The sequence below is a fragment of the Rhinoderma darwinii genome, chromosome 5, assembly GCF_050947455.1.
Source record: "Rhinoderma darwinii isolate aRhiDar2 chromosome 5, aRhiDar2.hap1, whole genome shotgun sequence".
NCBI classification, from domain to species: Eukaryota; Metazoa; Chordata; class Amphibia; order Anura; family Rhinodermatidae; genus Rhinoderma; species Rhinoderma darwinii.
The window spans coordinates 229,521,264-229,548,960 of NC_134691.1; the positions used below are offsets into that span (position 1 = coordinate 229,521,264).

The window sequence follows — 27,697 nt, forward strand, 5'->3', positions numbered from 1 at the left end:
GCACCCCAGGGTCACCAGCCCTGGGGCACATAGCAACTCGGGCTTCCAAACTACCCGGCCTAATGACCTCGATCCGGCGGTCGCCTGGTCACCTACAAATGGTACCTTTAAACCAAATGCGTACACCAGAGCGATGACCGTTGTGGTTCCCTGCCCTCACCTCGGCGTTCTGTCATCCCCCTACGATGGCCCACGTACCACCGGCAGGGATGATTACTAACCTCAGCTTGAGCAGGTACTACACTTGATCTTAGCCAAAAGGCCGAGAAGCGATAACCCGAATGGGCCGGCCGTTGACCGAGCCTGTCCCATACTGCTGTTCACCCCTTGCAGCGATTCAGCCTACTCCTAGGCAATTCCATGGGGCCCTGCAGGCTCACACACATTTACAGCTACTAAGCGGGAGGTGAATAAAGGCCGGAGAGGAAGCCAGACAGGATTTGCTTCTTTTGCTTGCACCACAATGCAGTGCTGAAAGAGGAGGAATCTACATAAAAACGCCTTCCTGGCAACGCCCAAATGCCCTCCTGCCATGCAGATAAACACTGGCAGCGGCAGCAAGTGCATGCCCACAGCCACCCCTTGTTCCTTCACACCTTGTATCAGCTTTAATCCAGTCCTGTGCTGCCTGCTGAGCAGCACTGAACAACACTGCCTGGGCCCAGGCTTTTATCTCTGAGGCAGGCCCCATTATGATGTCAGAAAGCTGGCTCTGGAATCCTGAGGGCTCCACTATGACACGTGCAAAGTTCCGTCTGAACTTTATATAAGACGGTGAGGCTCAGTCAGTCACTCAGTGTTGCCTGAGAGGGCAACACTGCAACAGCCGGCCGCCAGGCTGTCTTTTTTTTGCACATTTATTTGCCTCCAGGAGGCCACAAGAGGGAGACAAGGGACTGCAAAATGGAAAATAGGCATCCACCAACTTTACAGACAACTTCTCTTTGCTCCTACAACCTCCATCCTTGCACAGTTTGTTATTCTTCCAGGTAACATAGTAACAAATCCAAATTGCTGCTCTCTTTGTAGGCAAGCAAGGGTTTGTTGCAACTGCAATTCTTACTTCTTCTTGGAAATGTAGGGACGACAGTACATTCCATCACATCCATCTAGTGTACACAGGTAGGTCCATTGTGGCGGGCGGGCGGGCGGGCGGGCGGGCTGCTTTAATGGCTGTTTGCTGTTCCCCCTACTCCACTCCACTATTTGACTGTGGTGCTGCATCAATCAATCAGTGGCTGGCTCAGGTGCAGCTCTTTAACCTACCTAAAAGGGAGGGCGGAGAGAAGACAAGGAAGGTGAATGAGCTGTTCCAATGTGAAATGCCGGAAACACAGAAACACAGAAGACACACACACACACAACAAGAGGTGGCAATGTATTAATTAATTGCATTTAATAAATTAGCTCATTATCACACATGACTGTACAAATGCATTGTCCAACAGGTGTTGAAATAATGGGATTAAAAGGGGAGATCCCATCAGAAAGACAAAAACAATAGCAAACACAAATAGCACTTTTGGAATCTGATTTTAGTCAACACATAAGGGAAGGGTGCACCGGTCCTGGAAATACTGCAATACCAGGTCAATGCGTGGAGTGGACAGAGCAAGCTCTATTTCCATCTCCCTGTTCTAAAAATCCATTTAATATATGGTCCCCAGATAGGGGACGTATCAGATATTAAACTGATAAGAACAGATTTTTTTTTTTTTTTTTTTTTTTTTCTACTCAGATTTGAAATCTTAAAACGCAAAACATAGGTTGAAAGTCTTAGATTTCATCAAAACCATCATTGTAGTATGAATATATAATTTTCATGATCTTATCCATTTTTTAATTGTTATTATTACTTTTTTTCTCTTTTTTTAATATGTTTTGTTTTCTTTTTTTTTTTTAATTATATTTTAACTTTTTTTTTTTTTTTTACAGGTATAACAAAGAAGAAAACAATACAAGATTACACATCACAAGGTAAGTACATTCCACATTTCTGGTTTCCAAATCTCATTTGCTCTCACAGTACCTAGTAATAATTTATCTCTCCAAAAATATACATACAGATAGCTTAAACATAGTTTAAGACAGTTTTCAACAGATATCTGATCTCTTTTAAATAATACAATATTTCTTGCTTTCCATAAAGCCATCTTAACACATGTAAATATTAACCATACGACTTTAAAATCCTCTTTACCAATGCCCAATCCATAAAAGATCATATTAAAATCAAAATGATCAATTTTGCTCAAATATTTAACTAAGATGCTAACTTTCCTCCAAATCTTTTGTGCAAATGAGCAATTCCAAAAAATATGCGTTGGCGTTTCACTTCCGCTACATCTTACTCTTGGGCATCTTTCATGTCTTACCAAACCTCTTCTATGCTGAAATTCTCTTGTAGGTAAGCAATCCTTCAACATACACCACAACAGGTCCTTATGTTCGTTAGACAAGTAAAACAGGTTAACATTGATCCAAATACCTTGTACAATTCTTACAGAGAAACCTGTTACAGAACTCATAATTTTCCTCTCATCTAAGATCTTTAACACTTTTCTATGATTAGTAATAATACTTAAGTCAGATTTTAACAACTCAAACTCCCTTAAAATTTTCTCTAAAATAATATAATGTTCTGGTGGTAAAAACTTATATGGTCTGTTTAAGTCAATTTCTAACCACTTGTATTTCCTTATATAAAACCCAAGATTATAAATAAGAAAAGTTTTTATCTTTGAACTGGGCCCCAATAAAGTGCTTGTACAATAGGCCAAATATTTAATATACAAAAAAGACCTAATATCGGGGAAGCCTTTCCCTCCTTTATTCTTAGGTTTATACAACTCCTCCCTTTTGACTCTTTCCATATTTGATTTCCATAGGAAATAAAAACAGATTTTAATAAGTTTTTTCATGATATTATTTGGGGGGATAAAAACAGCAGATATGTACAAAATCATGGGGAGTAAAACCTGTTTTATGATCAAAATTTTACCTTCAAGAGTCAAAGTTCGCAAATTCCAAAAGGAAATCTTTTTCCTTACCCTTTCCAGCAAGGATTCCCAATTTTTTATATTCCCACAAGATTCTGAAAAATAGATACCTAAAATCTTCATGTCATGCATTTTAAGCAACTTACAATCAGGTTCAAGGGTAAATTTCCCAATTGTTAAAACACCGGTTTTATCTAAATTCACTTTGAAACCTGATGCTCCACAGAACCAATCCACTGTTCTTAAAACCCTATTAAAACTTCTAAGATCACGCACCAAAACTGTCACGTCATCCATATATGCAATAACTTTAACTTGTTCATTTTTACAGCCCGGGATAAAAAAACCGTTAATTACTTTATCTTTTCTAAAGGCCTCTAAGAGGGGTTCAATTGCACATATAAATAAGATAGGTGACAGAGGGCAGCCCTGTTTCACCCCACATCGAATATGAACTTTATCAGATAAGGAACCATTAACTGAAATTTTACTAAAACCTCCATTGTATAAGATTTTAATACGATTAATAAAACCCTCTGAACATCCTAATTTGCTTAAAACTGTGAATAAGAAATCGTGTGAAACTCGATCATAAGCTTTTTCAAAATCAAAGGAGATCAAAGCTAAATCCTGATTGCGGTCCTTGCTGTCCCAAATAATATCCCGTAGCAAAACCAAAGAATCGACAATTTTTCTTTTTGGCACAGCGCATGTCTGGTCAACCCCAATTATTGATGCTATCACTTTTTTTAAACGATTCCCTAACAATTTTGCATAAATTTTATAATCGGTGTTCAGTAGCGTAATTGGCCTCCAATTCTTGATTAATTTTTTATCACCTTTTTTAAAAATTAAAACAATAAGACCCTCCAACCAGGACTCCGGGATTATTAATGAAGATTCAATTTGAGAAAAAACTTTGAACACATCCTCACCTATTACATCCCAAAATTTTTTATAGAATTCTATTGGTAGACCATCCATACCAGGGGTTTTTAAATTCTGAAAACTATTAATCGTATCTAATATTTCATTTTTAGTAAATTCCTCCTCTAGAAACATCATCTCATCAGTGCTAAGCTTTTTATCTAACAACCCCATAAAATGTTCCTTTAAAGAGGCATCAAGCACCTTTTCGGAAAATAATTCCTCATAAAAATTTTTTGCTTTTAATAATTTTTCTTCACGGTTTGTTTCCCCTTCTAGACACTCAATAAAATCTTTTTTCCCGTTAATTTTTTTAAAAAAGAAATGAGAGCATTTCTCATCCTTTTCAAGGATTCTTACACGAGAGTTGAAAATAATCTCTTTCCCTTTTTCTTTTAATAAATTTTTTATCTGACTTTTTACATCCTCAATTTGATCATCCATTTCTATACCATTGTTTCTAAATAGGTAAAAACACTGGAGCCTAGAACTAAGATCAATGTATAGTTTCTTTTTTGCATAGGCTATCTTCTTCCCATATTTAACAAAGAAGGTTTTAAAACCCCTCTTCATGAAATCCCACCACTCCAATACATTATTAAACTCGCCCTCTTTTTGTTTTAGTTTATCATAAAACTTACAGAATTCTTCTTTAACCTTACTTCCTTCCAAGAGGGACACATTAAGTTTCCAGTGTGATGGCACCTTACCTTCTGAAACCTCATAATTTAGTGTACATTCAATTAACTTGTGATCTGAAAAACAACTGTCAAAGGATTTAAAAGAAGAACACATCAAATCACTAGATACAAAAATATAATCTAGTCTAGATGAGCATCCACGATTACTCCAAGTAAGCTCATACTCTTTCCTTTTTCCACCTAGTTCCCAGGTATCTTTAAAGTTACAGGCAGAAAGAATATTTTTCAAAACAGATACTGATCCTTCTTTTTTTTTACAGATTTGGCAGTTAAAATCACCACCAATGATGATGGGATCTGAACCAACAATAAACAACTGTAGTAACTCAAAAAGGTGAATTCTCAATTTTTTTTCTGTATTTGCATATATGCAAAAACACTTGATTTTTTTGCTATCTTTTAAAACCTCCACCATAAGTATGCGCCCTGGGTATATTTCTTCATGCCTAACAATTTCCCAATCTTTAGAACATAAAAAACCTATCCCGTCACTTTTGAATTCGTTTCCACCTGAAAAACAAGATTTACCTTTCCATATACCTTGTAGATACTTATAACATAATCTCTTTTCTAAATTACATTCCTGTAAGAAAACAAAGTCATAATTTTCATTATTAAAAAAATCATAAATGGCTGTACGTTTATATTGGTTATTAAACCCCTGAACATTCAGGGAGGCAGCCCTGATCATCTTTTAACCAAGATGCCAGGGCTTTCTCCCCCGCCCTCATCGATAAATGGTGGAGAAGTATCAATCTTCAGATCTTCAGCTCCAGATGAGTCAGAGGGAGAAATATCTCCAAGAAGATCATAAACCTTGCTTTTCTTCCCACTTTGGTCAGTCTCTTCATCACTCACTTTCTCTTCTTCTCTAGTATATCTTTTTAAACTTTTTGTTGCCACCTCCATCTCCTCCTGAGCACCAGACGAACCTGCTTGCCCAGGGGGTGAAAGGGGAGTCTCCAACACCACAGTTAATTCCTCTTTTTTCTTCTCCTTTTTCTCTTTTGATATTTTTTTCTCTTTTTCTACCACTGAAGCCTCCACACCTGAGGATTTTGTTTTCCCCTGGGAGCTCTTTTTATCCTTCTTTTTTTCCTCTTTTTTTTCCTTGCCCTTATTCTGTACCACAGAACCTATAGGAGCCTGCGCCTCTTCTGGAGGCACGAAGTCCTCATCTGACAAAATTTCCTCCACTCTTTTTTTAGGACAATCTGTTTCCTGATGAACGGAATCATGGCATTTCATGCAACGCTTACAGGCCATGTCAGCATGTCCATATTTGCGACATCTACGACAGTATTGGGGCATCCCCGTAAAAAAAAGATAACCCCTACTCCTGTTGATGAAAATAATAGGGGGTGGTCTCAGAACACCCCCCTCAGCAGTCGGATCTTTTTTAAAGACCACACTGTAGATCCTTTTCCCATTCCATGCACCGAAATTAGTAATCCCATGTTTCTTAAGGGTCACCTTCTCACAAAAGTTGTACAAAAAAGATGTGACTTCCATATCAGAAATAAATGGGTTGTACATTTGCACTGTCAGCAGTTTATATTGATATTGAAACAAAGGAAGGACCTTTACTCCCTCCAACATAGCATGTCCTCTATTTCGCTCATAGAGAGCATACGCTGCTTCACAAATCCCACAAGAGTTCAAAGTAACATCGTGAATTCCACGGGAGTTAAACGATTGAACACAAAAATAATCCCCATCCTTGATCTTCAGGATAGGACCAAACACATTGGAATAAAGAAACCCCAGTTCTTTTACCTGGCGGTATTGCGGCGAGATGACAAAACGAATCGTGTCCTTCAAAGGAGTATCATCCGCAAAGAAGTCCTGGAAATTATCCGATCTTCCTTCCATCGTTCCAAATGAAAAATATACTCACAGCCCAGAAATCCAAGCTCGATCGCCTCCTGATCCAAATCGATAATCCAGAATCCCACGTCCAAAGAATTTCTCCCTCCACGAAAAGAATCCGGATCCTCCTAAGGAAAAGGCACTACAGCTTTCAGCCACCCCTCAATAGCAGCAGTTCGGTCCGAAAACCGAAAAGGCCGAGCAGGTAGGTTTCCACTGTAGGAACCTTGCCTAATGGTTTCAAACCCACTACAGATCTGAGCCAAAAGGCCGAGAAGCGATAACCCGAATGGGCCGGCCGTTGACCGAGCCTGCCTAATACTGCTGTTCACCCCTTGCAGCGATTGATTCAGCCTACTCCTAGGCAATTCCATGGGGCCCTGCAGGCTCACACACATTTACAGCTACTAAGCGGGAGGTGAATAAAGGCCGGAGAGGAAGCCAGACAGGATTTGCTTCTTTTGCTTGCACCACAATGCAGTGCTGAAAGAGGAGGAATCTACATAAAAACGCCTTCCTGGCAACGCCCAAATGCCCTCCTGCCATGCAGATAAACACTGGCAGCGGCAGCAAGTGCATGCCCACAGCCACCCCTTGTTCCTTCACACCTTGTATCAGCTGTAATCCAGTCCAGTCCAGTGCTGCCTGCTGAGCAGCACTGACCAACACTGCCTGGGCCCAGGCTTTTATCTCTGAGGCCCCATTATGATGTCAGAAAGCTGGCTCTGGAATCCTGAGGGCTCCACTATGACACGTGCAAAGTTCCGTCTGAACTTTATATAAGACGGTGCGGCTCAGTCAGTCACTCAGTGTTGCCTGAGAGGGCAACACTGCAACAGCCGGCCGCCAGGCTGTCTTTTTTTTGCACAGCTAGTTGCCTCCAGGAGGCCACAAGAGGGAGACAAGGGACTGCAAAATGGAAAATAGGCATCCACCAACTTTACAGACAACTTCTCCTTGCTCCTACAACCTCCATCCTTGCACAGTTTGTTATTCTTCCAGGTAACAAAGTAACAAATCCAAATTGCTGCTCTCTTTGTAGGCAAGCAAGGGTTTGTTGCAACTGCAATTCTTACTTCTTCTTGAAATGTAGGGACGACAGTACATTCCATCACATCCATCTAGTGTACACAGGTAGGTCCATTGTGGCGGGTAGGCGGCTGGCTGCTTTAATGGCTGTTTGCTGTTCCCCTACTCCACTCCACTCCACTATTTGACTGTGGTGCTGCATCAATCAGTGGCTGGCTCAGGTGCAGCTCTTTAACTTACCTAAAAGGGAGGGCGGAGAGAAGACAAGGAAGGTGAATGAGCTGTTCCAATGTGAAATGCCGGAAACACAGAAACACAGACGACACAAAACAAGAGGTGGCAATCTATTCATTAATTAATTGCAGTTAATAAATGAGCTCATTATCACACATGACTGTACAAATGCATTGTCCAACAGGTGTTGAAATAATGGGATTAAAAGGGGAGATCCCTTCAGAAAGACAGAAACAATGGCAAAGAGAAAAAACACTTTTGGAATCTGCTTTTAGTCAACACATAAGGAAAGGGTGCACCGGTCCTGGAAATACTGCAATACCAGGTCAATGCGTGGAGTGGACAGAGCAAGCTCTATTTCCATCTCCCTGTTCTAAAAATCCATTTAATATATGGTCCCCAGATAGGGGACGTATCAGATATTAAACTGATAAGAACAGATTTTTTTTTTTTATTGAAAGCCCGAGTCGTGCTTTCTATCACCCAAGTGCATAAAAAGTGCAGAGGTGCCACACAAAAAGTGCACAAGGATGCGGTCTATCGCAGCCCTTCTCTTAAAAGAGAGAGGCCCCGCATAACCATTCCCTGACCCTCCAAACCATAGGCCTAGAGGATCAAGGATCGATGGTCCCCCCTCGCCGAAGCTTAGGGAGACCCAAACACACTCCTAGGCTTCTACCTGGGCTGCCACCCCAGTGTCCACCTAGGAGCCTGCATCCTAGTTGCACCTCCCCTCCGAAGAAGGGAGGCCGGGTTGCAGGGGAAAAAGGAACCAGAAGGCCACACATTTTCCCCCTAGACCTCAGGAGGGTCCCAAAAGGGCACCGCATCCCAAAATCCTTGTGACAAACGTGACAAACACACAGTGAAAAACAAAATTAAATAAGTGGATGTGCGCTGTGATACAGCCTGGACATCCGCCAGGTATAAAAAAATTCCTCATCTCCCAGCCAGAAGGCCGGGAGAATAAAGGTGTGTGCTCATATAGCGTGAAAGAGAGTGCGTGCAAGTGTGCCTTCACTCAGTGGGATCCCACCCCCAGTGAGTTAGGGCACCCCAGGGTCACCAGCCCTGGGGCACATAGCAACTCGGGCTTCCAAACTACCCGGCCTAATGACCTCGATCCGGCGGTCGCCTGGTCACCTACAAATGGTACCTTTAAACCAAATGCGTACACCAGAGCGATGACCGTTGTGGTTCCCTGCCCTCACCTCGGCGTTCTGTCATCCCCCTACGATGGCCCACGTACCACCGGCAGGGATGATTACTAACCTCAGCTTGAGCAGGTACTACACTTGATCTTAGCCAAAAGGCCGAGAAGCGATAACCCGAATGGGCCGGCCGTTGACCGAGCCTGCCTAATACTGCTGTTCACCCCTTGCAGCGATTGATTCAGCCTACTCCTAGGCAATTCCATGGGGCCCTGCAGGCTCACACACATTTACAGCTACTAAGCGGGAGGTGAATAAAGGCCGGAGAGGAAGCCAGACAGGATTTGCTTCTTTTGCTTGCACCACAATGCAGTGCTGAAAGAGGAGGAATCTACATAAAAACGCCTTCCTGGCAACGCCCAAATGCCCTCCTGCCATGCAGATAAACACTGGCAGCGGCAGCAAGTGCATGCCCACAGCCACCCCTTGTTCCTTCACACCTTGTATCAGCTGTAATCCAGTCCAGTCCAGTGCTGCCTGCTGAGCAGCACTGACCAACACTGCCTGGGCCCAGGCTTTTATCTCTGAGGCCCCATTATGATGTCAGAAAGCTGGCTCTGGAATCCTGAGGGCTCCACTATGACACGTGCAAAGTTCCGTCTGAACTTTATATAAGACGGTGCGGCTCAGTCAGTCACTCAGTGTTGCCTGAGAGGGCAACACTGCAACAGCCGGCCGCCAGGCTGTCTTTTTTTTGCACAGCTAGTTGCCTCCAGGAGGCCACAAGAGGGAGACAAGGGACTGCAAAATGGAAAATAGGCATCCACCAACTTTACAGACAACTTCTCCTTGCTCCTACAACCTCCATCCTTGCACAGTTTGTTATTCTTCCAGGTAACAAAGTAACAAATCCAAATTGCTGCTCTCTTTGTAGGCAAGCAAGGGTTTGTTGCAACTGCAATTCTTACTTCTTCTTGAAATGTAGGGACGACAGTACATTCCATCACATCCATCTAGTGTACACAGGTAGGTCCATTGTGGCGGGTAGGCGGCTGGCTGCTTTAATGGCTGTTTGCTGTTCCCCTACTCCACTCCACTCCACTATTTGACTGTGGTGCTGCATCAATCAGTGGCTGGCTCAGGTGCAGCTCTTTAACTTACCTAAAAGGGAGGGCGGAGAGAAGACAAGGAAGGTGAATGAGCTGTTCCAATGTGAAATGCCGGAAACACAGAAACACAGACGACACAAAACAAGAGGTGGCAATCTATTCATTAATTAATTGCAGTTAATAAATGAGCTCATTATCACACATGACTGTACAAATGCATTGTCCAACAGGTGTTGAAATAATGGGATTAAAAGGGGAGATCCCTTCAGAAAGACAGAAACAATGGCAAAGAGAAAAAACACTTTTGGAATCTGCTTTTAGTCAACACATAAGGAAAGGGTGCACCGGTCCTGGAAATACTGCAATACCAGGTCAATGCGTGGAGTGGACAGAGCAAGCTCTATTTCCATCTCCCTGTTCTAAAAATCCATTTAATATATGGTCCCCAGATAGGGGACGTATCAGATATTAAACTGATAAGAACAGATTTTTGATTGAAAATTGCTTTATTGACAATCAATCGTCATCATACAAACATTACTGCGACGCAGCGCAAGCCATGAAGCAGTAAATAATAAATAATAACAGTCGTCAAACATAACATGACAGTATAATACACAGTACAGGCTAGCCTATGCTATACATTACACCACATGCTACACTAACATTCTTGCATTCACTAACGCCAAACAACAAAGCATTACAGACAAGTGATGGGATAGGGGAGTGGGTAGGAGGGGATAGGAAAGGGGGAAATCACAGGCCCGAAGCTTTATTGAAAGACAACACACAAGAAGGGAGAGTGGGGGGAAGGGGAGTATCAGTCCTCTTCCTCATCGACGTCCGGGCTGTCCCAGGTGGAATAGTCTCTGAGCAGGCTGTGGATCAGCCTGCGGCAGTCCTGGACGGACACACTCTCTCTCCGCAAAATCAGACGGTTCCTGGCAAACCATATAGCGTCCTTAAAGCAGTTCATAAGGCGCCAGGCTTCCTGGATTGCTCCATCCGTGGTATTCCCAGGAAATAGTCCATAAAGTACCGAGCGGTACGACAGTCTGTTCCTGGGTACTGAGTCCTTGAGTTCATGTTCCAAGGCTTTCAACAGACCCTGTGCAAAGGGGCACTGCCAGAAAATGTGCAAAGATGTTTCCTCCGTGAAGGGGCACCTGGGGCAGTACCGGGTCTTGCACAGGTTGCGGGCATGCATGAATGACCTAAGAGGCAGTCCTCCCTGGATGGCCATCCATGAAATGTCCTTGTGCCCGTTGGTCAACCTGCCAGATGACACGTTAGTCCAAACAGTCTCCAACGTGTCGGCATGAAGCCCTGGAACAGACTCCAGTGAGTCCTTTGCTCTGATGTGCTTGTGGATCGTCTTAGGTTTCCACAAGTCGGGCTTAAGACCCTCCAGTTGATGCTCCCTCACAAACCGGACGACATCTCCGTAGAACCAGGGAGCGTGCCAGTTGTAAGGGAAGGAGCTGTCCCACTTGTCCCAGCCAAAACCTCGCCAGAGGGGAAGGAGGAAGTAGCGGGACATGGCCTTGCCCGCAGAGCCGTTTGCTGTCCTCAGAGTCCTACGAACACAGTCACATACAAAAGCGATCCGCAGCAGAGTGGGAATGTCGGGTATACCCTTCCCACCTTTGCGGGGCTCCTTGTACATAACAGTCCGCTTTACTCTGTCCATTTTCGAGCCCCAGATGAAGCGAAACACAGTCCTGGTAATGGCCCTCGAGACGGTGGCAAGAGGGGGCCATGCCTGTGCAGTGTATTGTAGCACAGGCAAGACTTCGTTACGCAGGACCATTGCTTTGCCCTCAATAGTGAGTTGTCTGAGGCTCCACAGTCCGATCCTTTGGTTGACTTTGGCCAAGCGTTCTTCCCACGACTTTAGGGCTGCACCTTCCTTACCGAACCAGACTCCCAGAATTTTGATGAAGTCCGGCTTGATAGTAAACGGGAAGGAGGCAGGAGAAGGCAGGTACCACTTTCCGAAGAGCATGGCTTCCGACTTCCCGCAGTTGACTTTTGCCCCTGAAGCGCGTCCGAACTCCTCGCAGGTCTGGACGAGTGCAGTCACCGAACTCTGGTCAGTGCAGAAGACGGTCACGTCGTCCATGTACAGCGAGCATTTGACCTCGAAGTGTCCTGGACCTGGTGCGGTGATCCCTCTGATCTCTCCATTCTGCCGGATAGCCTCTGCGAAGAGCTCTATAACACAAACAAAAAGGAGAGGTGAAAGAGGACAGCCTTGTCTAACCCCCGACGATACAGGAAAGGGGTCAGTCTTCCAGCCGTTCACCAGCACCGAGCTGTAAATGTCGCAATACATCAGGTTAACATACAAACAGAACAACCTGCCAAGCCGCAGCCTACGCAGAGCCTTACCCATGAATTCGTGAGAGACCCGGTCAAAAGCCTTCTCCTGATCCAGACTGACCAGGGCCGCGTGTGTACGGCGGCTTTGCATGTAATGCACCGTGTCCCTCACCAGGGCAAGACTGTCGGCCACCCTACGGCCAGGAATGCCGCAGGTTTGGTCCGATCCGATGATCCGTCCGATGACAACCTTCAGTCTGTTGGCCAATACTTTGGCGAGGATCTTGTAGTCCACGTTCAGGAGAGAGATGGGACGCCAGTTTTTCAGGTCACATCTCTCCCCCTTCCGCTTATACAAGATCGTGATCATGCCTTCTCTCAAGGACGGTGGCATTCTACCCTCCACCACCATCTCCTCATAGAGCTCCAGCAGGTCCGGACAGATCAAGTCCCCCAGCGCTACATAGAGCTCTGCTGGGAGACCATCACTGCCCGGGGTCCTGCCGGGTCTGAAGGATTTAGCGGCAGAGAGCAGTTCCTCCACCGTCAGGGGTACATCCATAGCCTCCGTACCTGCAGGATCAAGATGATTAGTGATACCTGACAGGAATTTATCGGCGGCTTCGGGGTCAGTGGTTTTCCGGGAGTAGAGGCTTCGGTAGTAGTCTGTGACGACTCCCATCACCTCCTTCTTCCCAGAATGCATGTTTCCGGTCTCATCTCGGAGTTCCTTCAGGGGCGTGTGGCCGGCATGGAGTTTCCTGAAAAAGAACGAGTTACATTTCTCACCCTTCTCCAGGTTCTCCACCTTGGAACGAAAGACAATTCGCTTGGATTCCTCCTCAAAGTGCCTTTTCAGGCCCTTTTTGGCTTCCTCCAGCTCCTTCCTGACGTCCCAGCCGCATTGAAGGAGGTCTTGCAGGGATCGCAGCTGACGCTGCATCTCTCTGAAGTCTCTCTTCCTCTCACACGCCTGTTGGCGACTTTTTGCCTGAAAGAAACAACGAAATTCAACTTTAACATATTCCCACCAGTCACAGGTTTTGTCAAAGAAAACTTTATCATTCCTCCAAACAATATAGGCGTCTCTAAGTTCCGCCAGTACCTCCTCTCTTTCCAGCAGGGCACAATTCAGCTTCCAGGAGCCAGGGCCGGGAGGAAAACCGTGGCCGATGGCACCCTGGAAGAGAATGGCCCTGTGGTCAGAGAAGAAGCAGGGGACCATGGAGTGCCCATGCTGCTTGACTGCCCGGGAGGTGAACACAAAGTCAATCCGAGAACGAAGTGAGCCATCGGGTCGGCTCCATGAATAGTTCACAGAGCCGATCCCCATGGAGCCCACAACGTCCTGCAAGGATGCTTCGGCTACCATCTCGATAAGCAGTTTGGAACTGACATCCAGTTTGTTTGAAGTGCCGGAACTTCGTCCATCCTCTTCGATGGGGCAGTTGAAGTCCCCGGCCATCACCACTGCCCTAGTGGTGGCGAGCTGGGTCCGCAGGGTCTGGAATAGTTCCTGGCGCTCAGCCTTCATAGGGGGAGCGTACACGTTGATGAGCCTAATCGGCTCTCCTGCCCAGGAACCGTCTACGACCAACAAGCGGCCGCAGGCGAGCTCCTGGACAGAGTCAACAGTAAATACGCTTCCCCTAATCAGGATGGCAACCCCTGCAGACTTACAGTCGCCCCCACCAGACCAGTAGGACGGGCCATGGGTCCACTGCCTGGCCAGATGATGGTATGACCTGGAAGAGGGGAGAGTACATTCCTGCAGCATAAATACATCACTCGACTGCTTGGAAAGAAAAGTTAGCACCATCTGACATCTAGTCCTATCTCTAACACTCCTCACATTGAGGCTAAAGATGTTAAGTTTAGCAGCCATGGGGGAGAATAAAGAAGGTTAGTGCAAACGATACACCTTAGTTACCAGTCCGGTCGGGCGGATCCTCCTCTCCTGGCGGGTCCGAAAGATCCAGCAGGCCCTCTGACAAAAATTGTTCCAGGATTGTAGCCACCTGGATGTCTGTTGTGAAGTCGATGACCTCAGGTTCAGACACGAGTTCCTCCACCATCTGCTCCATTTCCTCCTGCTGCGCAAGGGAATCTTCGCAGATTTCTACGACTTGTCGCTTTGAGGACTCAGCAGCTGGGCTGTCCCTCACCTTTCTCTTCCTCTGGATGGCACCTGAGGAGACAAGAGGGGGAAAATCCTCCAGGGAGAGGACTCCAGCAGCTGGAGGGGAAGATGTTAGTGCTGCTGGAGCTGGGGAGAAGGGAGGCTGGGTTGGGAGAGGTGCAGGTGACAGGACCACTGAGATGGGTGGGTAGGAGAAGGTTAGAGCCTCAGTGGGGGTGACAGGGGTTGGGGACGGGGGGGTGGGGAGGGCCGGGCGAGGGAGGGTGGGAAGGGTAGGGCGAGGGAGGGCCGGGAGACGGGGGGGAGGGACTGTCGTCTTCTTACCATCCTTCTTATTCCCGGTCTTCTGCGCCGCTGGAGCTCTGGCTGGGGCGGGGTTCCCTCTGGCCGGAGCTTTCGCCGCTACAGTTGCCCAGGATCGATCCCTCTTCGGGCAGTCCTTGTAGGAGTGGGCTGCTTGTCCGCAGAGGTTGCACATTGTCCGTTTCGGGCAGTCTTTGGTCTCGTGTCCTGTTACCCGGCAGTTCTTGCAGGCGTCCTCCTTGCAGTCCTTCACCGAATGACCCTTCTTGCTGCATCTCCTGCAGATCTGCGGCATGTCCGGGTAGTAGATGAGGCCGTAGGAGTTGCCCAGCGAGAATGACTGGGGCAGGTGCTGGAGGCCGTCTTCCGCGCTCGAATCCTTGTTCAGTCGGACGATTACCGACCACTTGCCAGTCCAGAAGCCGAGTCCGTTCAGGATGTGGGTGGGTTCCCTCACCACTGTGCAGAACCGCTTCAGGAGCGTGGTGATGTCTTTGCCGGGGGTGTGTGGGTTCCGCATTGAGACCGTCACCCGCCTTTCCTCTCTTTGGACAGGGCAGTTGCCCACAAAGCGAGAGAAAGGGGATTCAGGCCTCGCCGCTTTCACCATCTCCCAGTACCTTCTGCAGATGTTGATCGAAGCGAAGGTCACGAAGAACATCCCGGTCATGAAGGCCTGGATGCTGATGGTCTCCGGCTTAGCGAAGCCCTGGTCCAGGAGCATCTTCTGGCAGAACACTTCTTCCGTCATGTCCGGCACTCTCCCGTCCACCTCCTTCAGCTTCAGGGCCACAGTCTGCTTCATCCAGGGCTCCAGGGTTGGAGCAGCCTGGTTCGGCTTCCTGGTGGCCTGTTGGCTTGAGGAGGCTTCAGGAGGAGATGTCCTGGCCTGGGTCGGCTCACCTGGTCCATCAGCCTTCTTCTTCTGGGTGGCAGGGTTGCTGGTTGAGGCCATGGCTTCTTCCAGCTGTTCCTGTCGCTTGGGGAGGATCTTCGATAGCTCTTTCCCGAAGGGGGCGGAGCTATGCAAATCTTCTCCTTGCTGGCCGAGGTTCTTCCACGAAATTTCTTCCGCAGCGGTTCCTCGTCGAGCTTCTTCTTCTGCGGCCGAGCTTCTTCGAAGATCCCCTTCAGCAGCGGCTCTTCTCCGAAGTTCTCCTTCTTCTTCCCGGCAGCGATCTCCCGGAGCTTCTTCCTCGATGGCGGCTTCTCCCTTCTGGATCGTCGTCTTCGCTGGTTCTTCTCCGCAGTTCGTCGCCGGCTTCGTCTGGAACGCTCTTGGATCGCTAAGCTAGTGTTTATAGCCCCCAGTGGTTCTCCGAGCTATCTATCCTTACAAGGACTGATAAGAACAGATTTTTTGATTGAAAAATGCTTTATTGACAATCAATCGTCATCATACAAACATTACTGCGACGCAGCGCAAGCCATGAAGCAGCAAATAATAAATAATAACAGTCGTCAAACATAACATGACAGTATAATACACAGTACAGGCTAGCCTATGCTATACATTACACCACATGCTACACTAACATTCTTGCATTCACTAAAGCCAAACAACAAAGCATTACAGACAAGTGATGGGATAGGGGAGTGGGTAGGAGGGGATAGGGAAGGGGGAAATCACAGGCCCGAAGCTTTATTGAAAGACAACACACAAGAAGGGAGAGTGGGGGGAAGGGGAGTATCAGTCCTCTTCCTCATCGACGTCCGGGCTGTCCCAGGTGGAATAGTCTCTGAGCAGGCTGTGGATCAGCCTGCGGCAGTCCTGGACGGACACACTCTCTCTCCGCAAAATCAGACGGTTCCTGGCGAACCATATAGCGTCCTTAAAGCAGTTCATAAGGCGCCAGGCTTCCTGGATTGCTCCATCCGTGGTATTCCCAGGAAATAGTCCATAAAGTACCGAGCGGTACGACAGTCTGTTCCTGGGTACTGAGTCCTTGAGTTCATGTTCCAAGGCTTTCAACAGACCCTGTGCAAAGGGGCACTGCCAGAAAATGTGCAAAGATGTTTCCTCCGTGAAGGGGCACCTGGGGCAGTACCGGGTCTTGCACAGGTTGCGGGCATGCATGAATGACCTAAGAGGCAGTCCTCCCTGGATGGCCATCCATGAAATGTCCTTGTGCCCGTTGGTCAACCTGCCAGATGACACGTTAGTCCAAACAGTCTCCAACGTGTCGGCATGAAGCCCTGGAACAGACTCCAGTGAGTCCTTTGCTCTGATGTGCTTGTGGATCGTCTTAGGTTTCCACAAGTCGGGCTTAAGACCCTCCAGTTGATGCTCCCTCACAAACCGGACGACATCTCCGTAGAACCAGGGAGCGTGCCAGTTGTAAGGGAAGGAGCTGTCCCACTTGTCCCAGCCAAAACCTCGCCAGAGGGGAAGGAGGAAGTAGCGGGACATGGCCTTGCCCGCAGAGCCGTTTGCTGTCCTCAGAGTCCTACGAACACAGTCACATACAAAAGCGATCCGCAGCAGAGTGGGAATGTCGGGTATACCCTTCCCACCTTTGCGGGGCTCCTTGTACATAACAGTCCGCTTTACTCTGTCCATTTTCGAGCCCCAGATGAAGCGAAACACAGTCCTGGTAATGGCCCTCGAGACGGTGGCAAGAGGGGGCCATGCCTGTGCAGTGTATTGTAGCACAGGCAAGACTTCGTTACGCAGGACCATTGCTTTGCCCTCAATAGTGAGTTGTCTGAGGCTCCACAGTCCGATCCTTTGGTTGACTTTGGCCAAGCGTTCTTCCCACGACTTTAGGGCTGCACCTTCCTTACCGAACCAGACTCCCAGAATTTTGATGAAGTCCGGCTTGATAGTAAACGGGAAGGAGGCAGGAGAAGGCAGGTACCACTTTCCGAAGAGCATGGCTTCCGACTTCCCGCAGTTGACTTTTGCCCCTGAAGCGCGTCCGAACTCCTCGCAGGTCTGGACGAGTGCAGTCACCGAACTCTGGTCAGTGCAGAAGACGGTCACGTCGTCCATGTACAGCGAGCATTTGACCTCGAAGTGTCCTGGACCTGGTGCGGTGATCCCTCTGATCTCTCCATTCTGCCGGATAGCCTCTGCGAAGAGCTCTATAACACAAACAAAAAGGAGAGGTGAAAGAGGACAGCCTTGTCTAACCCCCGACGATACAGGAAAGGGGTCAGTCTTCCAGCCGTTCACCAGCACCGAGCTGTAAATGTCGCAATACATCAGGTTAACATACAAACAGAACAACCTGCCAAGCCGCAGCCTACGCAGAGCCTTACCCATGAATTCGTGAGAGACCCGGTCAAAAGCCTTCTCCTGATCCAGACTGACCAGGGCCGCGTGTGTACGGCGGCTTTGCATGTAATGCACCGTGTCCCTCACCAGGGCAAGACTGTCGGCCACCCTACGGCCAGGAATGCCGCAGGTTTGGTCCGATCCGATGATCCGTCCGATGACAACCTTCAGTCTGTTGGCCAATACTTTGGCGAGGATCTTGTAGTCCACGTTCAGGAGAGAGATGGGACGCCAGTTTTTCAGGTCACATCTCTCCCCCTTCCGCTTATACAAGATCGTGATCATGCCTTCTCTCAAGGACGGTGGCATTCTACCCTCCACCACCATCTCCTCATAGAGCTCCAGCAGGTCCGGACAGATCAAGTCCCCCAGCGCTACATAGAGCTCTGCTGGGAGACCATCACTGCCCGGGGTCCTGCCGGGTCTGAAGGATTTAGCGGCAGAGAGCAGTTCCTCCACCGTCAGGGGTACATCCATAGCCTCCGTACCTGCAGGATCAAGATGATTAGTGATACCTGACAGGAATTTATCGGCGGCTTCGGGGTCAGTGGTTTTCCGGGAGTAGAGGCTTCGGTAGTAGTCTGTGACGACTCCCATCACCTCCTTCTTCCCAGAATGCATGTTTCCGGTCTCATCTCGGAGTTCCTTCAGGGGCGTGTGGCCGGCATGGAGTTTCCTGAAAAAGAACGAGTTACATTTCTCACCCTTCTCCAGGTTCTCCACCTTGGAACGAAAGACAATTCGCTTGGATTCCTCCTCAAAGTGCCTTTTCAGGCCCTTTTTGGCTTCCTCCAGCTCCTTCCTGACGTCCCAGCCGCATTGAAGGAGGTCTTGCAGGGATCGCAGCTGACGCTGCATCTCTCTGAAGTCTCTCTTCCTCTCACACGCCTGTTGGCGACTTTTTGCCTGAAAGAAACAACGAAATTCAACTTTAACATATTCCCACCAGTCACAGGTTTTGTCAAAGAAAACTTTATCATTCCTCCAAACAATATAGGCGTCTCTAAGTTCCGCCAGTACCTCCTCTCTTTCCAGCAGGGCACAATTCAGCTTCCAGGAGCCAGGGCCGGGAGGAAAACCGTGGCCGATGGCACCCTGGAAGAGAATGGCCCTGTGGTCAGAGAAGAAGCAGGGGACCATGGAGTGCCCATGCTGCTTGACTGCCCGGGAGGTGAACACAAAGTCAATCCGAGAACGAAGTGAGCCATCGGGTCGGCTCCATGAATAGTTCACAGAGCCGATCCCCATGGAGCCCACAACGTCCTGCAAGGATGCTTCGGCTACCATCTCGATAAGCAGTTTGGAACTGACATCCAGTTTGTTTGAAGTGCCGGAACTTCGTCCATCCTCTTCGATGGGGCAGTTGAAGTCCCCGGCCATCACCACTGCCCTAGTGGTGGCGAGCTGGGTCCGCAGGGTCTGGAATAGTTCCAGGCGCTCAGCCTTCATAGGGGGAGCGTACACGTTGATGAGCCTAATCGGCTCTCCTGCCCAGGAACCGTCTACGACCAACAAGCGGCCGCAGGCGAGCTCCTGGACAGAGTCAACAGTAAATACGCTTCCCCTAATCAGGATGGCAACCCCTGCAGACTTACAGTCGCCCCCACCAGACCAGTAGGACGGGCCATGGGTCCACTGCCTGGCCAGATGATGGTATGACCTGGAAGAGGGGAGAGTACATTCCTGCAGCATAAATACATCACTCGACTGCTTGGAAAGAAAAGTTAGCACCATCTGACATCTAGTCCTATCTCTAACACTCCTCACATTGAGGCCAAAGATGTTAAGTTTAGCAGCCATGGGGGGAGAATAAAGAAGGTTAGTGCAAACGATACACCTTAGTTACCAGTCCGGTCGGGCGGATCCTCCTCTCCTGGCGGGTCCGAAAGATCCAGCAGGCCCTCTGACAAAAATTGTTCCAGGATTGTAGCCACCTGGATGTCTGTTGTGAAGTCGATGACCTCAGGTTCAGACACGAGTTCCTCCACCATCTGCTCCATTTCCTCCTGCTGCGCAAGGGAATCTTCGCAGATTTCTACGACTTGTCGCTTTGAGGACTCAGCAGCTGGGCTGTCCCTCACCTTTCTCTTCCTCTGGATGGCACCTGAGGAGACAAGAGGGGGAAAATCCTCCAGGGAGAGGACTCCAGCAGCTGGAGGGGAAGATGTTAGTGCTGCTGGAGCTGGGGAGAAGGGAGGCTGGGTTGGGAGAGGTGCAGGTGACAGGACCACTGAGATGGGTGGGTAGGAGAAGGTTAGAGCCTCAGTGGGGGTGACAGGGGTTGGGGACGGGGGGGTGGGGAGGGCCGGGCGAGGGAGGGTGGGAAGGGTAGGGCGAGGGAGGGCCGGGAGACGGGGGGGAGGGACTGTCGTCTTCTTACCATCCTTCTTATTCCCGGTCTTCTGCGCCGCTGGAGCTCTGGCTGGGGCGGGGTTCCCTCTGGCCGGAGCTTTCGCCGCTACAGTTGCCCAGGATCGATCCCTCTTCGGGCAGTCCTTGTAGGAGTGGGCTGCTTGTCCGCAGAGGTTGCACATTGTCCGTTTCGGGCAGTCTTTGGTCTCGTGTCCTGTTACCCGGCAGTTCTTGCAGGCGTCCTCCTTGCAGTCCTTCATCGAATGACCCTTCTTGCTGCATCTCCTGCAGATCTGCGGCATGTCCGGGTAGTAGATGAGGCCGTAGGAGTTGCCCAGCGAGAATGACTGGGGCAGGTGCTGGAGGCCGTCTTCCGCGCTTGAATCCTTGTTGAGTCGGACGATTACCGACCACTTGCCAGTCCAGAAGCCGAGTCCGTTCAGGATGTGGGTGGGTTCCCTCACCACTGTGCAGAACCGCTTCAGGAGCGTGGTGATGTCTTTGCCGGGGGTGTGTGGGTTCCGCATTGAGACCGTCACCCGCCTTTCCTCTCTTTGGACAGGGCAGTTGCCCACAAAGCGAGAGAAAGGGGATTCAGGCCTCGCCGCTTTCACCATCTCCCAGTACCTTCTGCAGATGTTGATCGAAGCGAAGGTCACGAAGAACATCCCGGTCATGAAGGCCTGGATGCTGATGGTCTCCGGCTTAGCGAAGCCCTGGTCCAGGAGCATCTTCTGGCAGAACACTTCTTCCGTCATGTCCGGCACTCTCCCGTCCACCTCCTTCAGCTTCAGGGCCACCGTCTGCTTCATCCAGGGCTCCAGGGTTGGAGCAGCCTGGTTCGGCTTCCTGGTGGCCTGTCCGCTTGAGGAGGCTTCAGGAGGAGATGTCCTGGCCTGGGCCGGCTCACCTGGTCCATCAGCCTTCTCCTTCTGGGTGGCAGGGTTGCTGGTTGAGGCCATGGCTTCTTCCAGCTGTTCCTGTCGCTTGGGGAGGATCTTCGATAGCTCTTTCCCGAAGGGGGCGGAGCTATGCAAATCTTCTCCTTGCTGGCCGAGGTTCTTCCACGAAATTTCTTCCGCAGCGGTTCCTCGTCGAGCTTCTTCTGCGGCCGAGCTTCTTCAAAGATCCCCTTCAGCAGCGGCTCTTCTCCGAAGGTCTCTGTCGCAGTTCTCCTTCTTCCCGGCAGCGATCTCCCGGAGCTTCTTCCCCGATGGCGGCTTCTCCCTTCTGGATCTTCGTCTTCGGTGGTTCTTCTCCGCAGTTCGTCGCCGGCTTCGTCTGGAACGCTCTTGGATCGCTAAGCTAGTGTTTATAGCCCCCAGTGGTTCTCCGAGCTATCTATCCTTACAAGGACTGATAAGAACAGATTTTTTTTTTTTTTTTTTTTTATTGAAAGCCCGAGTCGTGCTTTCTATCACCCAAGTGCATAAAAAGTGCAGAGGTGCCACACAAAAAGTGCACAAGGATGCGGTCTATCGCAGCCCTTCTCTTAAAAGAGAGAGGCCCCGCATAACCATTCCCTGACCCTCCAAACCATAGGCCTAGAGGATCAAGGATCGATGGTCCCCCCTCGCCGAAGCTTAGGGAGACCCAAACACACTCCTAGGCTTCTACCTGGGCTGCCACCCCAGTGTCCACCTAGGAGCCTGCATCCTAGTTGCACCTCCCCTCCGAAGAAGGGAGGCCGGGTTGCAGGGGAAAAAGGAACCAGAAGGCCACACATTTTCCCCCTAGACCTCAGGAGGGTCCCAAAAGGGCACCGCATCCCAAAATCCTTGTGACAAACGTGACAAACACACAGTGAAAAACAAAATTAAATAAGTGGATGTGCGCTGTGATACAGCCTGGACATCCGCCAGGTATAAAAAATTCCTCATCTCCCAGCCAGAAGGCCGGGAGAATAAAGGTGTGTGCTCATATAGCGTGAAAGAGAGTGCGTGCAAGTGTGCCTTCACTCAGTGGGATCCCACCCCCAGTGAGTTAGGGCACCCCAGGGTCACCAGCCCTGGGGCACATAGCAACTCGGGCTTCCAAACTACCCGGCCTAATGACCTCGATCCGGCGGTCGCCTGGTCACCTACAAATGGTACCTTTAAACCAAATGCGTACACCAGAGCGATGACCGTTGTGGTTCCCTGCCCTCACCTCGGCGTTCTGTCATCCCCCTACGATGGCCCACGTACCACCGGCAGGGATGATTACTAACCTCAGCTTGAGCAGGTACTACACTTGATCTTAGCCAAAAGGCCGAGAAGCGATAACCCGAATGGGCCGGGCGTTGACCGAGCCTGCCTAATACTGCTGTTCACCCCTTGCAGCGATTCAGCCTACTCCTAGGCAATTCCATGGGGCCCTGCAGGCTCACACACATTTACAGCTACTAAGCGGGAGGTGAATAAAGGCCGGAGAGGAAGCCAGACAGGATTTGCTTCTTTTGCTTGCACCACAATGCAGTGCTGAAAGAGGAGGAATCTACATAAAAACGCCTTCCTGGCAACGCCCAAATGCCCTCCTGCCATGCAGATAAACACTGGCAGCGGCAGCAAGTGCATGCCCACAGCCACCCCTTGTTCCTTCACACCTTGTATCAGCTGTAATCCAGTCCAGTCCAGTGCTGCCTGCTGAGCAGCACTGACCAACACTGCCTGGGCCCAGGCTTTTATCTCTGAGGCCCCATTATGATGTCAGAAAGCTGGCTCTGGAATCCTGAGGGCTCCACTATGACACGTGCAAAGTTCCGTCTGAACTTTATATAAGACGGTGCGGCTCAGTCAGTCACTCAGTGTTGCCTGAGAGGGCAACACTGCAACAGCCGGCCGCCAGGCTGTCTTTTTTTTGCACAGCTAGTTGCCTCCAGGAGGCCACAAGAGGGAGACAAGGGACTGCAAAATGGAAAATAGGCATCCACCAACTTTACAGACAACTTGTTCTCCTTGCTCCTACAACCTCCATCCTTGCACAGTTTGTTATTCTTCCAGGTAACAAAGTAACAAATCCAAATTGCTGCTCTCTTTGTAGGCAAGCAAGGGTTTGTTGCAACTGCAATTCTTACTTCTTCTTGAAATGTAGGGACGACAGTACATTCCATCACATCCATCTAGTGTACACAGGTAGGTCCATTGTGGCGGGTAGGCGGCTGGCTGCTTTAATGGCTGTTTGCTGTTCCCCTACTCCACTCCACTCCACTATTTGACTGTGGTGCTGCATCAATCAGTGGCTGGCTCAGGTGCAGCTCTTTAACTTACCTAGGAGGGAGGGCGGAGAGAAGACAAGGAAGGTGAATGAGCTGTTCCAATGTGAAATGCCGGAAACACAGAAACACAGAAGACACACACACACAACAAGAGGTGGCAATGTATTAATTAATTGCATTTAATAAATTAGCTCATTATCACACATGACTGTACAAATGCATTGTCCAACAGGTGTTGAAATAATGGGATTAAAAGGGGAGATCCCATCAGAAAGACAAAAACAATAGCAAACACAAATAGCACTTTTGGAATCTGATTTTAGTCAACACATAAGGGAAGGGTGCACCGGTCCTGGAAATACTGCAATACCAGGTCAATGCGTGGAGTGGACAGAGCAAGCTCTATTTCCATCTCCCTGTTCTAAAAATCCATTTAATATATGGTCCCCAGATAGGGGACGTATCAGATATTAAACTGATAAGAACAGATTTTTTTTTTTTTTTTTTTTTTTTTTTCCTCAGTTAGCAGACTCTCGTTTATATTTCTGTAATCAGTTTCACGTCATGTGACTCAAACCATAAAACAAGGTCTAAAAAAACATCATTTGGAAAAAAAACCTATTGGTCGACACTTCTAGTAAAAGAATAAATAATCAAGTTTACTTACAAAAATTGTTCCATTCCGTATGTTTCCAGATTTCTTCCGCTTTTCCATCACCTAATCTCTTCTTATCACATAAAAACACTGTAAATAATCTGGATAAAAACACTTTTCTACATTCTCTCGGAGTTAGCATGTTCTTTCCAAAAACCAGCAGGTTTCTAGTATCCCATAAAACCTCCTTAAAAATAGTAAAAACAATCCAGCAGACGCGTACATTTAAATCAGAAGTAAAATCTTGACCAATTAAAACCCTTTCAAAAATAAAATTCCTAACACCAGTAAGTGCAGCAAACAGGCCCTCCAATAAAAACAGAACTTGTCTGGCATAAAAACAGTCCCAAAATGTGATAAATATCTTCTATACCTCCACAACCCTCTCTTGGACATACTTCTCGTATATTAATGCCCCGTCTACTCATAAAAGATCGGGTTGGGAGGCAGCCATGTAATGAGAGCCATGTCACGTCTTTTTGTCTATTTGACAGCCCAGACACGTAAAATAACTTCCATATCTTAGCTGACTGTGCAGGACTGCAAAATGGCACATCACACAAAACCTCATCTTTCCTCAAATGTTGTACTATTGCACTTTTCTCAGGCTTACCAAGGGAACTCAATCGGTATTGATCACTAAAGGACCTGAGGACCGTATAAAAAACAGGCATTACCAATGACATGGGTCTCCTCAGGTCCCTTTCACACCATCCCCATTTTGTAAGCAACCAACCTGCTAGATACTTACACATGTCAGCTGTCCTGTTGTTGCACTGTACGGTTTTAAAAATCAATAAAAAATAATGCATTTTTATAAAAACCTCTATATTTGGAAAACCATACCCTCCCCGCTCGGGGTTGCTCATAACAGTCGCTCTTCTTATCTTTTCCATTTTTGATCCCCAGTAAAAAATGAACAGTTTCCTCGTCATTCTTCTCATCCATAACTTCCCCGGCGGGAGGATCATCGTTGTGTATAAAAGTAGAGGTAAAATCACAGCTTTGATTATTAAAATTTTCCCTTTAAAAGACAATTTTCTCAATTTCCAAAAATTTATCTTCTTCTCCACCTTTTTCTCCAATATTGCATGACTCTTCTTGCCTTTTAAATCTTTCTCAAAAATTATACCTAGTATTTCTATCTCTTCTTTCTTTTGAATCTTATCCACCACTACATCCATTTGTTGTCCAAAATTCACTAGCTGGCATTTGCTCCAATTTACATTCATCCCTGCCAAGCTACAAAAAATCCTCAAATGGAGATTCGCTCTATTTAGATCACTCTGAGAATTACAGATAAAGGCCACATCATCCATGTAGCCTATCGATTTTACATTTTTCCCATTGGCACCTGGGACAAAAACTCCTCTCATTCCTTTGTCCTGCTGAACTGATTTTAAAAGTGTTTCAATTACACATATAAAAAGAATTGGGGAGAGAGGGCATCCCTGTCTCACTCCTGATCTTACCCTAAATGCTTCACTAACATGACCATTTACTAATATTTGACTATTAGCTCCACTGTACAATCCTCTAATCACTCGAAGCAGTTTTTCAGGGACACCTAGCTGTCTCAAAGCTGTAAACATAAAACGGTGTGACACTTTATCATATGCTTTTTCAAAGTCAGTTGATTCAATAAATAAAGGAATTTTGTTAAAATTTGAATAATAAATAATATCTCTTAAAAGCACTAAGTTGTCAGAAATCTTTCTTCCAGGTACTGCGCACACCTGATAGTCCCCTACCATAAGACCTATCACATCGTTTAACCTGTTTGCCACAATCTTTGCCACAATTTTATAATCATTATTTAACAATGTGATTGGGCGCCAATTTCTTATATCTTTTTCATCACCTTTTTTATGAATCAAAGTCACAATCCCATTCTGCATAGAAGATGATAAAAGCCTGCAACTAAAGATATATTGCACAACCTTATGAAATTCTTCCCCAATTATATGCCAATAAGAACAATAAAACTCAGCAGGGAGGCCATCGCTACCAGGAGTTTTCCCTTTTGCCATACCTTCCATGGCGCGCTTGACCTCTCCCTTCCTCACATCTTCCGTTAAAAGGCCAACACTTTCCTCTGGCACATTATTGGAAAAAATCTTACAATAGTCATTAATCTCCACGTCAGACGCTCTGCTATCATTATTAAAAAGTGTTTCATAAAAGCCAACGATTCCCTTCACCATCTCCTTCCCAGTCACTTCACCATCTGGGGTTAGAATCGATTTAAAAAGCCCTTTGGAATTAAAACATTTCTTAAAAAAGTACCGAGTACACTTCTCATTCTCCTCCATATGCTGTACTTTTGCACGGTACACAATGTTTCTCCCACTTTCTTTCAAGCACTTTCTCCTCTCCTCCCTAATGTCCTCAATTTCGCTACTCACATCAAAACCAATATTCCTGAATTTATAAAGTGCTTCCAATCTTGAGATTAAAATGGCTTCCTTCTTCTTCCTATCTTGTGCCTTCTTAAAACAAGTTTGTTTAAAAAACCCAGCAAACTTCTCCTTGGCCCAATCCCACCAGACCAGTATGCTGCTAAAACACTTCTGTTTATCAACACAAGATAAAAACACTTTTTTAAAATCTTCCACTACCTCTTCATCCTGCAAAAGACTTATATTTAATTTCCAGAGCCCTCTGCCAAAGACAGCTGACTCTGAGACACTTATTTCCGCAGTAATAATCTTATGATCTGAAAAGCTGGTCATCACTTGGTCACATCGAGCCACCTTAACTCCTTCGGACGCAAAAATATAATCAATCCGGGATTTTGATCTCCCACTATCAGCTATGTATGTAAAATTCTCCTCGGTGGTAACCATCAGCCCTGCGTCTGTATAACGTAAGTCCTGCACCATATTATTTAAAGCATTAGAGGTAATATCTAACTTGACATCTGTAGAGCTCTGACGATCATTAATACTTCTGATACAATTAAGATCACCTAAGACAATGGTAAAAACCCTACCAGGCATAAAAAGTTTAAGAGTTTCTAAAAATGACACACGTGCCTGCTTATCTGCTGGTGCATAAGCATTAAAAATCCTAATACGTTGTCCTAAAAACTCTAAAACCAATATCATAAAACGACCTGGTAAAATCACATTACACTCCAAAACTTTAAAATTACTGTTCTTGAGTAAAATACCAATGCCTTCATTTTTATTCTCAGCGCAAGGCGACCAGAAGGACTGCCCCTGAGGCCACTCACTGCTATGGGGTGCAGATCTTATAGCACACTCTTGCAAGCATATCACATCAACCTTCAATGTGCTTAGGTGGTCAAAAATTGCAGCTCTTCTTGTGCTGGATCCAATGCTCCGCACATTCAGTGTAGCTACCAACACACTCATTATTGCGACTATAGCAATGCTCACCATTTTGTCAGCCATATTCTTACTTAAAAGGG

General features: G+C 47.4%; 2 non-coding genes and 5 pseudogenes across 2 annotated transcripts; all 7 read right to left on the minus strand.

Moving 5' to 3' along the window:
• Window positions 1-204: 204 nt before the first annotated feature.
• On the minus strand, window positions 205-274 carry LOC142654708 (U2 spliceosomal RNA; annotated as a pseudogene).
• A 1,278-nt stretch (window positions 275-1,552) lies between these two features.
• LOC142654077 (U2 spliceosomal RNA) lies at window positions 1,553-1,760 on the minus strand (annotated as a pseudogene).
• A 6,287-nt stretch (window positions 1,761-8,047) lies between these two features.
• LOC142654133 (U2 spliceosomal RNA) lies at window positions 8,048-8,226 on the minus strand (annotated as a pseudogene).
• A 788-nt stretch (window positions 8,227-9,014) lies between these two features.
• Window positions 9,015-9,084, minus strand: LOC142654709 (U2 spliceosomal RNA; annotated as a pseudogene).
• Window positions 9,085-10,353: 1,269 nt separating this feature from the next.
• Window positions 10,354-10,540, minus strand: LOC142653843 (U2 spliceosomal RNA). Its single transcript, XR_012848699.1, has one exon. It is a non-coding gene; the product is annotated as a U2 spliceosomal RNA (small nuclear RNA).
• Window positions 10,541-22,605: 12,065 nt separating this feature from the next.
• Window positions 22,606-22,675, minus strand: LOC142654710 (U2 spliceosomal RNA; annotated as a pseudogene).
• Window positions 22,676-23,945: 1,270 nt separating this feature from the next.
• Window positions 23,946-24,135, minus strand: LOC142654318 (U2 spliceosomal RNA). The gene has a single exon (XR_012848995.1). It is a non-coding gene; the product is annotated as a U2 spliceosomal RNA (small nuclear RNA).
• Between the last annotated feature and the right edge of the window lie 3,562 nt (window positions 24,136-27,697).